Raw genomic sequence first — 15,003 nt, 5'->3', positions numbered from 1 at the left:
CTAGACAGTGTTTCTACAGTTTCATCTCCCTAATGTCATAAACACCTAAAATGTCATAGAAATATTCTAATATTGCTTTTAAGGAAATGCCAGCCTACCCATTTGCCTTCATGAACAGAAAACCATTCTCCTCTCCTCAGGCAGCACGATCTTAAAATCATGAACCAAAAATGGACTTAAAATACTTGGCTAATTATTGGGGTACCTCATGGCTCAGTTGGTTGAGCTTCTGACTCTTGGTTTCAGCTCTGGTCATGATCTCAGGGTCCTGGGATGAGCCCCATGTGGTGTTGGGCTCTACACTCAGCAGGGAGTCTGCCTGTCTCTCTCCCTCTGCCTCTCCCTCCGCTTGTGCTCACTCTCTCTCTCAAATAAATAAATAAATAAAAATCTTTAAAATAAAAAAAACCTTGGTTAATTACTATCAAAAAAAAATTTAAGGGGCGCCTGGGTGGCACAGCGGTTAAGCGTCTGCCTTCGGCTCAGGGCGCGATCCTGGCGTTCTGGGATCGAGCCCCACATCAGGCTCCTCCGCTATGAGCCTGCTTCTTCCTCTCCCACTCCCCCTGCTTGTGTTCCCTCTCTCGCTGGCTGTTTCTATCTCTGTCAAATAAATAAATAAAATCTTTAAAAAAAAAAATTTAAGAGCCAATATGGCCAAACCCATGATCATTGTTTTTGGCAGCTATTCCCCAAAATTCTAATTGTCGATTCTAGATAATTCCATCCTGTAAGTCAACTCATTCCATTACTTGGGCTATATTGTGTGAGTAAATACTGCTGGCCGGTCCAGGAGGGTGTGGCTCAGGCCCCTGTTTAGAGGATCAAGGATGCTATCAAGAGCCATAACACCCTGGATTTTCAGAAGGGGGCTTTCTGAAAGAGAATGATTTAAAATACTTAAAATACAAAAACATGGCTTTGCATATAAATAACAAAGCCTTGAGGATTCACAGCACAGAAAATTATTCCTTTAAATTGTAAAGGAGAGAACAGTGCATGCTGGAGAATCATTTTCCCACCTGAAAGGGGATGTGTGGCTCCAGTCCCTGGAAAAAGGAGGCAGGACCCTTAGGCGTCTTGGACCTAATACCCAAAATGAGTGGGAAGGACAATAAAAACTCCAGCTCCCTCCCTGGCTTCCCACAATGTGGCCCCTGGAGATGGATGTCGCTGGAGAGCCCTACAGGCAGGAGCGCAGCTCCTGGGAGTGGAACGAGTACAATGATTGAGGGACATGCCCATGGGGCCCGTGGGCAGCTCTGCCTCCTGTATTCACTTCTCAAGCAGGGAAGGGAAACCCTACCCTGGTTCCCCACTTCCCCAAGGAAAGCAAAAAGGGGTATATAGATAAGACTACAGACATAGAAGGACTTGGGATGGGAATAAGGATCCTGCTGCCGGGCTGGACCTTCAGAAGCCAGAGCAAAGCCAAGGACTTCAGCAGACACGATGTCTAAGTCCCCGAGGGAAGTCGGAGCCAAGTGCTCCCCACCCCCACCCCCAAGCCCCGAGAAGCTACTCAAAACCACACCCTCCCTACCTGCAGAAACTTGGTTCACTTGGTTCACCTAAGGGAGAGAGGGAGTAAGGAAAACAATTGGAGTCAGTTCCCCTAAATTGACAAGATGGTCTTTTTCTTCTAAAGGGAGGAAACTGTCTCCTGAGTTAAGCCCAGTTGTTCCAAAAAGTTTCCTGGTTGCCAGCCTCAGTTACACACATTACACCCACTCCCTATGTCGTATCTGTACTTCAGGCCCTCACCAGAGAGAGCTAGCTATCCTCCGCTCAATACCAAAATACAAAAAATTTAAATTTAAAAAATATCCTGATATGAGAGCAAGAAAGTAAGAGAAAAGGTCAACTCAATATTGCTCAGGTTCTATCAATTAGAGGGGCAGAAAGTATTTCTCCAGAGAAGTCACCTCTTTAAGGCACAGATTAATGTGCTTCAGGGATAAATGTTATGAGAAACCTTCATGTGAAGCAAGGGTTAGGGTTAGGCTTAGCATTGAAGACACTGTCCGTTGTGTACCATCACACATCTTAGAAAACTTGAGGTGGAAATGAACCTAACAACATAAAGAAACCAAACCAGAGAGATTAAGTCGGCTCATTTCAGAGTTAATAATATCTGGGTCTCTTCACTCCAAGGTTAATATTCTTTTGAGGCCAAGAAATATTTTCTCAATAAATGACTAAATTGATGAGTAAACAATTTTATTAATAGGTGCCGATAACAAAAGAATTTATTCCCTTCGGATCTTTTCAGTTTTCCTGTCTGCTCCCCTCAACCACCGCATGGTCAAATTCAATGTTTTAAAAATTCTCCTCACACTCTCCCTGGAACACCTCTTATTTCTCTGGCCTTCCTTTATTCGTGACTTTAAGAACCATCTATGTGCTGAGGAGCCCCAAGTATATGATGATCCCCACCCAAAACCTCTCTACTGGGCTCAGGGTCTACCTCTAACAGCCCAGGTGATATCACCCAGATAGCGCAGACACCCCCCACCCAACACGTCCAACACTGAACTCATGCTACTCTCCCCCAACCTGCTCTTTCTCCAGCTCAGTGAATGGCAGCAAACACCCAGCCAGTTCCTTGAGCTGGAAGCCCATATTTTATAATTTCTCTGTCTCTCCTTCCAGTTCCAACACCTCTGTCTTGATTCTCACACCTAAGTAACTGTTCACATTCAACGTCCGTGCCTAACTACACTAGTCTAGATTACCACGATAGCCTCCAGAGAGTCTCCCCGACCTCAGACTTATCAACCACCCTCACCCCTCCACCAAGGTGCTAGCCCATTGGTAGCCAAAGGAATCTTTTTGTTTTTATTTATTTTTTTAGGTAGGCTCTAGCCCAACATGGGGCTTGAACTCTGGACCCCGAGATCAAGAGTCACTTGCTCTACTGAGCCAGCCAGGCACCCCCTAAAGGGATCTTTTTAAAATGCAGAACTGTTCAATATACCCCAAGACTTAAAATTCTCCAGGGGCATCCCTTGCCCTTAGGGCAAAATCCAAACTCCTATAAAGTCCTGTATGATCTGACCCTGGCCTGCTTCACCAGCTTCCATGCCCATGACTCCTTCCCTCCCTGTACGCTCCAACCACACCCCAGCCACACTGGCCTTCTGTAGATGCCTGAGTGGACTTTGCTTCCTCCTCTCCCACAGCCAGCACCCATGCTTTGTGCTGTGGAGAAGACTTACCCAACACAACCACCCCGGATCCTTTGCCTCGCTGACTCTTACCTTCCAAAGCTGGGCTTAAAATTCACTTCCTGGAAGAAGACTGCTCTGACCACCAAATCCGGGGAACACTTTTTTTTTTTTTAATTAGTTTCAGAGGTAGAATTTAGTGATTCATCGGTTGCATATAATACCCAGTGCTCATGACATCACATGGCCTCCTTAATGCCCATCACCCAGTTACCCCATCCCCCCCACCTCCCCTCCAGCAACCCTCAGTTTGTTTCCTAGAGTTCAGCATCTCTTATGATTTGCCTGCCTCTCTGTTTTCATCCTAATTTTCCTTCCCTTCCCCTGTTTTCATGTTTTCCTTCTCTGCATATAAGTGAAATCATATGATATTTGTCTTTCTCTGACTTATTTCACTGAGCATAATGCCCTCTAGTTCCATCCACATCATTGCAAATGGCAAGATTTCATTCTTTCTGATGGCTGAGTAATATTCCATTGTGTGTGTGTGTCTGTGTGTGTGTGTGTGTGTGTGTGTGTGTTTGTGTGTGTATCACCTCTTCTTTATCCATTCATCTGTTGATGGACATCTAGGCCCTTTCCGTAGTTTGGCTATTATGGACATTGCTGCTATAAACATTGGGGTGCAGGTGCCCCCTCGAATCACCACGTTTGTATCCTTTGGATAAATACCAACTAGTGCAATTGCTGGGTCATAGGGTAGCTCTATTTTTATCTTTTTGAGGAACCTCCATACTGTTTTCCAGAGTGGCTGCACCAGTTTTATTCCCACTAATAGTGTAAGAGGGTTACTGGGGGACACTTTTGCTCCTCACCTGCCTTGACCTCCCTCTGGCATGTGCCACCCAAAGCACACTGTCCCTGAACTCTCCTTACTCATCTCCCTCACCTCTCTGCATTGCTCCCTTCTCTGACTCACCTGGCCCTCCCCACTCAGTCCCACCAGCAGCTCATCCTCCTTTACCACTCCTTAACTTGATATTCTCTGCGGTTCTGTCCTCAACCCTCTGTCACTGGAGACACCTTCTCTGGCCAACTTCCTGCCCTGCTGAGATTTCAACCATTCCCAGCGTCTGGTGGCTCCCAAATCTGCACCTCAAGCTAGAGATTCCCATGTCCAGCCATCTACTGAACATCGCCTGCACGTCCTGCTGGCACTTCGAAGTCAACATCATCTCCCAGCCACCACCGGAAGCCAAACTTGCCCACCTCCATCCTTGTCCCTGGTCTACTAGAGCACCCTGTGTCATTGTTTCTGTATTTCCGGCTAGATCCTTATCTGACAGCATGTCCTTACTCCAGGCATGCTTTCTGCCCTTCTTTTTTAAACGTTTATGTATCACCATTTATTATGTACTGAATTCCACTGCAAGCTCAACAGCTAGAAACAGTGTCTTCTACTTTGTCACTCCATTTGTTGCAGGCACATGTTTCTTAAGTTTTATTTCAAGCTGACAGAGAAGTTTCAAGACTAATCCAATAATCCCAAGTATATGCTTCACCTGGATTCACCAGCTGTGAGAACATTTTGCCACATTTGACTGATTCCTTTCTCCATGCGTTTATTACAACCACGATTGCTGAATCATGGGTAATTTGCCAACATTATGGCCCTTCACCCCCAAAAACTTTAGCATGTATCCCCTAAGAGCAAGAACATCCCTTTGCAAACAGTCAAATTTAAGGAATTTCACAATGACGTCATATCATTCACCAATTATCTCAGTAATGTTCCTTGGAGCAACTGTAACCGCGTGGCACGTGTTGTCAAGTACCTTTAGTTTGTCTGACGTGCAACAGGTCCTCAGCCTCTCTTTGACTCTCATAACAACAGTGATGAGACGAGCTGACATACAGCTCCTCACATGGTGCACTGAGAGCCCATCATCGCTCCTAGAGAATTACTGTAAATGCCAGAAAGGATTAAGCTGAATCTGTGAGACAACACTGGACATACCCCAACTGAGGGATGTTCTACAAGCTGGGCTCTTTTTAAGCACATTGCCCTCCCTCCTGCCTAAGGGAATGTAGCCTCCCTTGTGATTACTGAGAACATTCCTTCTTGGGATCCCTCACAACGCAGCACAAACATCATCTCCTTAGGGAGCCCTCCCCACCCACCCTATCCAAAGTAGACCTCACCCTTTACCCCAGCCGATCTCGATCCTGGTATCCTGCCTTAACTTCTTGTTACAGCATTTACCACTCTCTTTTTTTTTACCATAAATTATACCTTGCTTATCTATTTCTTTACTTTGTTATTATTTATTTCCCCCACAAGAATATGACTTTTATGAGAGCAAGACCTTACCTAAAACAGCGCCTGTTTGGGATGCCTGGGTGGCTCAGTTGGTTAAGCATCTGACTTTGATTCAAGTCATGATCCCAGGATCATGATCCCAGGGTCCTGGGATCAAGCCCTGCATTGGGCTCCCTGCTCACTGGGGAGCCTGCTTCTCTCTCTCCTCCCCGCTCCTGCTTTCTCTCGCTCTCTCTAATAAATTAAATCTTAAAAAAAAAAAAAAGGAAAGAATGTCTGTATCTTCCATGCCTAACAGAGAGCCTGGGATTCAATGGGAGGTTGCCAAATAGGTGACTAACACGACGTGTGATTCACTAAGCAGAATATTTCTGATTCAGATTTCCTCCCAACTGCTCATTTTTGCCTACTTCAAATGTTCACAAGATGTCAACATCAAGTCTTCCTTCTTACATTCTCCTCTGCTATCCATTTCTTTTATCCTGAAGTAGAAGAGACTGAAGGAAATGTGACAATTACAGTCAAATATGAATATAGTCTGAAAACTGTTCCCCTTTGCACTGATGCTGAGGTTAGGCTCTGATGGCCTGACTATGCTGAAACATGCATTTCTGTACAAAGTTAACAGGGAAGATTCAAGAAGGAAATCATAGGGTAAGTTCAATGAAAAGGAAGCTATTTCAGTTACTCAGAAATACAAGGCAAGTGTTTGTTTTTATAAGCAATATTTAAGATATTTTACTCAAGCTCTAACTAAGCATGTAAATATAGAACCCACAATCAATAGTTACGTTGGTATCAGTAAGAAAAAGAGTACGGTACTACTGGTCCACCTCAGCAATGCCTCTGAAGTTCTCTGCCTTAGATCTAAGCCACCAAAGTACCAATTTCTAAAGGGGGGAAAAAACTGGAAGCAAAACAAAGAAAAAAAAAAACACCTTGGGTAAAGTACATAGCATAAATAATTCCTAGTGAGCAAACGTTACTCCCTTCTTCAAGTAAATGTTTTTAGGTCTCCTTGAACACAGAAAAAGAAAGTCTTTATAATGAGTCAACTGAATTTGAGTACAAACCAAGGAGCTCGCTATTGTTTCAAATGTACTACACATTGTATTTGGTAACATTAAGTAAACACACCCATATTTAAAAATATGCAAAGAAAAACTTGCTCTGTTTGGTGTTCAAAAAGCTCTCCTACTTGTCCTTTGAACGCTTTCTCTCACGCTGCATTCTGAAGCCAGGCGGACAAAGAATGATTAGGTAACAGGAGAAACCAAGTGTTGTAGTTAAAATCAACAAAGTTACATATACAAATAAATTAACTGGTTATCATTTTTTTTAAACATTTTATTCTGAAATTATCTTAGACTTGGAGAATATCTGCCAAATTAGAACAGAGTTTCTGTATATCCTATACCCAGCTTCCCCTAATGTTAGTAACTAGGATAAGCAACCAGGAACAATAGTGTTAACTAAGCTACCAGTTTTTCCACTAATGTTATCTTTGTGGTCCAGAAGCCAGTCTAGGTGCCCACATCGCATTTAGTGTCGTATCTCCTTAATGTCCTTGACATTTTTAAGTCCTGTCAGTTATTTTGTAGAAAATCCTTCAAGGTGGGTGTGCCTAATGTTTTCATTGATCGGACTGTCATCATTACTTTTGATAGTAGAAAGTCCTTATTTATTGACAAGGGAAAAACATCTAATTACTGATCTAGTTCAATCCCTACCAATAGAGTACATTTTCTAGAATTTCGTCCAATTGATTCCTAGTCTAAAGGTGTTTTTTTCCCTTGGACAAAGAGAAAAGGTCGTCCTGTTAACTTTCACAACCATATCCCAAATATCTTATACACTTCAATTCTTCACAATGACTTAACCAAGTTTGTATCTTTAGTTTTTTTAGTAGCTCTCTTACCAAATTTTTGCCTGGTTGCTATTTCAGATAACAGAGGTAGGTTGAAAAGTTCTGCTCTAGTTTGGATTTGTCTATATGTCTTTATAGATTTTTGTTTCTGTCCATTCTTATTTTGAATATTTGAATACCAATTGTGATGCCATGTTATTGCATACACATTTAGAATTCTTACACCTTCCTGTTGAAGGAAAAAAATTTTTTTAAAGATTTTATTTATTTATTGATAGCCAGCGAGAGAGAGAACACAAGCAGGGGGAGTGGGAGAGGAAGAAGCAGGCTCCCAGCGGAGGAGCCTGATGTGGGGCTCGATCCCAGAACGCCGGGATCACGCCCTGAGCCGAAGGCAGATGCTTAATGACTGCGCCAACCAGGTGCCCCGAAGGAAAATTTTTATTATTATGAGATAGTGATATAATTTGTATAATGACTCTCTTTACCTCCAGTAATACATTTCTGCCTTAAAAGTATTTTGTATATTATTATAGCTAATCAGCTTTCTTTTGCTTATTTTTTTCCTGATGAATCTTTTTTTTTAATTAATTTATTTATTTTAGAAAGAAAGACAGTGGAGGGGAGGGGCAGAGGGAGAGAGAAACATAAGCAGAATCCATGCTGAGCCCGGAACCCATGTGGGACTCAATCTCACGACCCTGAGATCAGGACCTGAGCCAAAACCAAGAGTCAAAGGCTTAACCAACTGTATCACCCAGGCGCCCCGTGCCTGATGAATCTTTTTATACACTTTGCTTTCAGCTTCTCCATATACTTTTGTTTATGTCTTTCATAAATACCATATACCTAGATAAAAAAACTCAATCTGACAATTTGTCCAGTTAACCGAGCATTTCATCCATTCTCCTTTACGATAATTACTGCTATATTTGTATTTATTTCCATCATCATTTTGTTTTTTTCTTTTTTCTCCACTTTTTCTGTTTCTGTTTCTCTTTCTTGCCTTTTTTGGGAGATTTAGGTTTTTTCTTTACACCTCGAATAGAGAGGCTTCTAACTTGAATTCATATGAAGACAAGGGATTAGAGTTACATCTTTTCTTAAACTTGAGTTTGATTAAAAGGCAGAGGAGGAAACAAAAAAGCAAAACCAGAAGAGGGAAGAAATGATTCTTAAAAAGTAGAAACAGAGGGGCGCCTGGGTGGCACAGCGGTTAAGCGTCTGCCTTCGGCTCAGGGCGTGATCCCAGTGTTCTGGGGTCGAGCCCCACATCAGGCTCCTCTGCTGGGAGCCTGCTTCTTCCTCTCCCACTCCCCCTGCTTGTGTTCCCTCTCTCGCTGGCTGTCTCTCTCTCTGTCGAATAAATAAATAAAATCTTTAAAAAAAAAAGTAGAAACAGAGGGGCTCCTGGGTGGCTCAGTCAGTTAAGCAACTGCCTTCAGCTCAGGTCATGATCTCAGGGTCCTGGGATTGAGCCCCACATCAGGCTCCCTGCTCAACAGGGAGCCTGCTTCTCCCTCTTCTTCTGTCCCTCCCCCTGCTTGTGTTTCCTCTCTCTCTCTCTCTCATTCTCTCTCTCAAGTAAATAAATAAATACCTCATTTTAAAACCTATTTTTAAAAACTATAAATGGATACTACTTCATACCCATTAGGATGGCTACTATGAAAAGAAAAAAGAAAAAAAAAAGGAGGGAGGCAGGGAAGAAAAATTTGAGTGTGGAACAGAATGTAGAGAAATTGGAACCTTCAGGCATTGCTGATGGCAACGTAAAATGGTCCAGCTACTATGGAAAACAGTATGGTAGCTCCTCAAAAAAATTAAAAATAGAAACACCATTATCATCCAGCAGTCCCAAAAGAATTGAAAGCAAGGTCTTGAAGAGCTATTTGTGTACCTATGATCAAAGTAGAATTATTCACTAAAGCCAAAATGTGGAAACAACCCAAGTGTCCAGGCACGGATGACTGGATTAAAAAAAACATGACATATACATATAATGGAATGTTGTTCGGCCTTAAAGGAAATTCTGCCATGCTACAACACGGCTGAGTCCTGAGGACATTACGCTAAGTAAATAAGGCAGGTGCAAAATGATAAACAGTGTATGTACCCCTCACATGAGGTACCTAGTGTAGTCGAATTCAGAAACAGAAGATAGAATGGTGGTTTCCAGGGCCGAGGGAGAGAGGGGCACGGGGAGTTACAGGTTAGTGCGTACAGAATCCCAGTTTTGCGAGATGAAAAGCGTTCTTTAAAAAAAAAAAAAAAAAAACAAGAAAAGAGTCTAGACATGGATGGTGGCAATGGTTGCAAAATAATATAAAAGTACTTACTGCCACTGCACTGTGCATATAAACACAGTTAAGATGGTAAAGTTTATGTTACGTGTATTTTTTCATAATTTTTTGAGAAGTGGAAGTAGTGGGGAAATGAGGGGAAAACTGACTTTACTTCCTTTATAATTACAGCTGACCAGTTCCAGGTCCTTTGCTCTGAGGACCTACAGCTGTTGATAAACTGTGTTGCTATTTATATTTTCTTCTCAGAACAACCCTATCAGACAGTTAGTTAACCTGTTTTACAGAAAGGAAAGAGACTTGCTCCAAGTCCCAACAGTGCTATTTGCTGGAGCCTCCACTCGGGTTCTAGGTATGTGAAAACTCGGACAGAGCAAAACCACCATATGTCTGTGGCCTCTGAGCCCACATCCAATCACTTTTTCCCAAACGACTGCTGTAGCTTCTTGCTCGCTGGTATTATTTTAATAATTTGGTAACATTTTTCGGCTTCCACACCTTATTTCTTTTTTTACTCCATACCTTATTTCACATGCACGGCAAAGTGACACCGTTCTGCTCAAAGCTGTATTTATGAATTTCCCAGACGCATGTTTCCATCTTCCCTGCTTGAGCCGTTATACTTGAAGTCACATAGCATCACATTTTCTAGCCTAGTAAAGCTCTGCTGATGATCTGATTGGAGGTAAACCCAGCTTGAGAAAAAGTCGCATTAAACTTGGGTCACGGGTGACACCGACCCAAACCATCTGTTCATGTGTCTGTTTTTCTTGATTGTGAACTCTTGATTCTTCCCTGAGAGCAGAAACTGTGTCAAATTCGTTTTTTTACCCTCAGTACCTCACACAAATCCTCAGTTACTGATCGTTGAGGTGGGGACTGAGGTATTATTAATGGAGGTGTCAGTGATGACAGTAGTGGGGTAGATGCCACGGCAAATTCCAAAAGTTACAGAGAATAAAAATAACTAATATTAATAAGCACTTACTCTATCAGTTCGGATGGATTAGATATATTAACTGTGAAATCCCCAAACTACGCTCTGTGGTAAGGACTCTGATCCCAGGTTGCAGATGAAGAACTACCGTTCAGAGACATAAGTCATTTTTTTGCCCATGTCATCACAGATAATAAGGGGTATAAATCAGGATGGCTTGAACCCAAAACTAGCAGCTTTGGTCTCTGCGGTGTTCTATGACCTCATACGGTCGCATACTGCTGTATTTTCGTCTGGTTTTCAGACCAAAGGATGGTGTGGTAGGAAAAGTACTAAACTTCCAAAAGATCGATATTTAAGTCCCAGCCACAGCAGCTGCTAATCGAGCAAGCCATTTTCACTTCCATATAGTGGGAAATTCTTGCCTTGCCTACCTGAAGTGTAAGATTGTCTCAGATGAAGTAGTTAGCAAACTGAAAAATCCACTTTAATAAATGCTGCTCTTTCCGCTTCTACTTTTAGTCTCAGTAAAATTTAAGTCCTTCGGGTCAATTAAAGTCTTAGGCTTGGTGAATATTTTCCTTTTTTTAAATAAAGATTTTTATTTTAGAGAGAGAGTGTGTGCGCTTGCAAGGGGTGGGGGGCACCAAGGGACAGCCGACTCCATGCTGAGCATGGAGCCCCGTGCAGAGCTCAATCCCATGACCCCGACATCATGACCTGAGCCAAAATCAAGAGTTGGACACTTAATCGACAGAGCCACCCAGGTGCTGTGAATAACATAGGTAGTAGAATTTATCCTAAAAATCTCAATATGAATTAAAAAGATTACTCAATACAATCACTTATTTATTGCTAAAGCTTTTTTTTTTTCACTTTTACAGTGGAAAATTCTGGCAAATACCACCAATCAGGATCACCAAAAGTGGGACAAAGTGACACCATGTACCTCCTGGTGTGATGTACTGAGACATAACACTTTATAGTATTTCTACTAAAAATCTAATAAAAAACAATCAAACAAACTTATTCTGCAAGACAAATGACCTAGACTCTGTAAAAATATCAGCATCATCAAAGACAAAGAAAGACTGAGAAACTATTCCAGGTTTACGGCAACTAAAGACACATAACTAAATACAATGCATAATCCTAAAATTAAAAATATTCTGCAGGAAATGGCATTATTGGGACAACTGGCAAAATTTCTGTAGATAGTGTACATTAAATAAAGTTACTGCAGCTATGTCAAACATCCTGGATTTGGGGCGCCTGGGTGGTGCAGTCGTTAAGCGTCTGCGTTCGGCTCAGGGTGTGATCCTGGTGTTCTGGGATAGAGCCCCACATCAGTCTCCTCCACTAGAAGCCTGCTTCTTCCTCTCCCACTCCCCCTGCTTGTGTTCCCTCTCTAGCTGGCTGTCTCTCTCTGTCAAATAAATAAATAAAATCTTAAAAAAAAAAAAAAATCCTGGATTTGATTATTGCATTTTGGTTGGAGAATGCCCTTGCTTTTAGGGGATACCTACTGGAATATTTGGGAATAAAGGGCCATGATGTCTATAATTCACTTTCAATTGTTTCTCCAAACAAAGATAAATAACATAAAAATACTACATACTTATGCATGGGCTATCATTCTTTTTTTAAAGATTATTTATTCATTTATTTATTTGAGAGACCATGAGCGGAGGAGGGACAGAGGGAGAGGGAAAGAGAGAATCCTCAAGCCGACTCCTGCTGAGCACAGGCATGTGGGGGCTCCATCCAGGACCCTGAGATCATTACTCAGGGAAATCAAGAGTCCCAGGCTAAGCGGACTGAGCCACCCACGTGCCCCTGGGCTAACATTCCTAATTCACAGAGGATACCATATTGGGATAAAATTTGCAAATGTCTAATGGAAAAAAAATCGCTTTTATTTGTACAATATATTACTAATTTTCCACAATAAGCCAGGAATCAAAGAAATCTAAATATAGGTCAGATGTAAGGCAGCAATCAAAACTTCTAAATATTGGAAGAATTCCTATAACATGCTGGAGAATCCACCCCATGTTTTGAATCTAAGAGTGTCCCCCAGAGATTTCTGCGGTCAGTATGGTCAGGCTGAGGACACTCTTAGGTTAGCAGTTCTGCGGAACACAATTCCCTCCCTGTCTCTGGCATCACCCTTAGCACACCATGCCTGATGGGACCCTGATGCCAGGTCCAAAAGGGGATACTTCACCCGGGCTGAGCCAGCCCTAATTTCGTGTGTGCGTGTTTGTGTTACAGCATATCTGATGCCCCAAAGTCCCCAGTGCCTAAGTAATTGGGTAAATGGATTCAAGGACAACTGAATGATTGTTTCTAGGGTGACCAGCAACAAAAAGGCCAGCGACTTTGCTCAGGACCATCATTAATCCTACCACACCAAATTTTGAAGAAATTGCTCTGACTCACTTCTTAGGCGAGTAGTGTAAGTTAAATGGGGGTCGCGGAGGGTCTGCAGGAGCTGTCTTTAGAATTTCACCCGTTTAAATGGTCAGAGAAGCAAACTGGTACCAACGAAAATTCAGACGCACTTCACAAACTCACGACCTGCGCATAACTTCCTAAAATTAACCGGCCGCTGGCAGTCCCAGGCCGCTTCCGAGGCGGAGCCATACCCACTACGAGGCACCCACGCACTGGGAAGAAGTTTGCAAATACCGAGCTCTCTGGGGGCGCCCCGCGGCCGTCCATCCCCGGTGCTCGGCGGCGGTCCGGGAGGCCGCCGGGACCACCCCCGAGCGCGGCCGGCGGGCTGGGACGTACCTCGGGCGCGGGCGGCGAGGCGCTGCGGGCGGCGGGCGTCGCGGGCCGGGTCCGGGCGCCTGGAGCCGGAGGAGCGGCCGCGGCTTCCTGGGCGCTGCGAGCGCAGGCGGGGGAGAGCGGCGGGTGCGGGTGCCGGTGCGCGCGCGTCTCCTAGGGCAACTCGTAAACACGCGCGGACGGCGCAGCGCGGACGCTGGCGGCGCTCGCGGGACCTGACCGGCTGCGCACTCGCGGGGGGCCCCGCAGCCTTGGCCCTCTGAGATGCGCCGGGGCCGCGGACAGACCCCGATCGGCCCGACGGTGTCCTCCCGAGCGCGGGCGGCGCAGAGCCGCGGCTTCGGCGGCCCTGGCGGCTGGGTCTGGCCCGGCCTAGGCTTGGCTGAGCGGTAGACGCTCGCCGGAAGGCTGGGGGTCCCGGTGAGAGAGGCCGGTCATCGCCGTAGGACTCCCCCGCGAGCGCGATTCCAGGTCTTGTCCTTCTGCCAGGCAGGCACAAGTGACAACGAATGGTCAGTGTTATGGTCAACGTTACCTTGCTGGCGCGCGTGAGCTGTAGGGGCGTGCTGACACAAAGGTGAAGAGCATTTATTTAGCACCTACTGTGTGCAAACGCTCTGCTCCTTCAGGCTTCAGCGCTGGCTTTGAGCGCGTCCAGCCTGTGCGCTTGGTTTAATGTTCAGCTGTTCCAGCCTTGACATTCTTAATGACTTTTGGACACGGAACCCTACATTTGCATTTTGTACTGGGCTCTGCAAATTAAGTAGCCTGTCCTAGTGAGCGTTCCTGCATTTGCCTTCTCAACAACCTGCAGGAAAATATGAGTAAGAGTAATACTAGTGTTAGTAGCAACCATAGCTTCTAGTTATGAAATACTTGTGTGTTCTTTTAAGAACTATTCTAAGTGCTTCCCAGGTGTGATCTCATTGAATAAAACAAGATTATCAAGTAGATATTAGAATAATCCATTTTTAAGATGAGGAAACAATCACAGGAAATGAAATAAATTGTTCACGAGTATACAGCTGGTCAGGGGCAGACTCAGGATCAGACGCCAGACCATAAGACTCAAGCACAGAGAAGGTGAGTATCCTGCCTAAGGCCCCACGCTTTGTGGCAGAAACTTGTTGAGCCCCACTTATCTCACTTGAAGGCCCTTGGTGGACCTGTGTGGTGTTCTAAAATTAAACAAAATCGGAAAGATAGCAGCAATCCTTGGATTCCATCCAGTTATCCTACATGCATCCATTATTGGCTGAGAATTTCTTGGCCTTGACAATGGTTTCTGTTTTTACAGTTCACATTGCCACATATCCAATCCATAATCACCTCAAAGGCTTTCACTTGGAGTACTATTTTAAAAAAAAGCCTTAAGGGAAACTAAGGCTTTCAGAAATCTATTAAAACATAGTATCATCTGTAGTAATCATGTTTTCAAGCTGCAGTTTTTCCTTGCAGTGGAATTACTACACACTTTCAAATTTTTCGGTAAAAGGACACTGTCTGGGGAAACACATAATGTGATGAAACCCCGAGGCACCTGGCAGAGAACCAAGCTGAGAAAGTCCCTTCTCTATTAACTCTGCCTCCAGTTGTTTCAGAATTCAATTTTATGA

The 15,003-nt window shown here is 43.9% G+C and overlaps 1 protein-coding gene across 1 annotated transcript in view; it reads right to left on the bottom strand.

Moving 5' to 3' along the window:
* The window catches only part of CCDC170 (coiled-coil domain containing 170), a 102,122-nt gene extending 88,624 nt beyond the window's left edge, over window positions 1-13,498 (bottom strand). Inside the window, exon 1 of the mRNA XM_040627967.1 lies at window positions 13,391-13,498. The gene's annotated coding sequence lies outside the window, so the exon portion shown is untranslated. The remainder of the gene's footprint in view (window positions 1-13,390) is intronic.
* Between the last annotated feature and the right edge of the window lie 1,505 nt (window positions 13,499-15,003).

The sequence above is a fragment of the Ursus maritimus genome, unplaced genomic scaffold (genome assembly GCF_017311325.1).
Source record: "Ursus maritimus isolate PB19 unplaced genomic scaffold, ASM1731132v1 scaffold_13, whole genome shotgun sequence".
Taxonomy (NCBI): Eukaryota; Metazoa; Chordata; class Mammalia; order Carnivora; family Ursidae; genus Ursus; species Ursus maritimus.
Note: the sequence above shows the minus strand (reverse complement) of the source record. Positions and strands in the feature narration are given on the sequence as shown.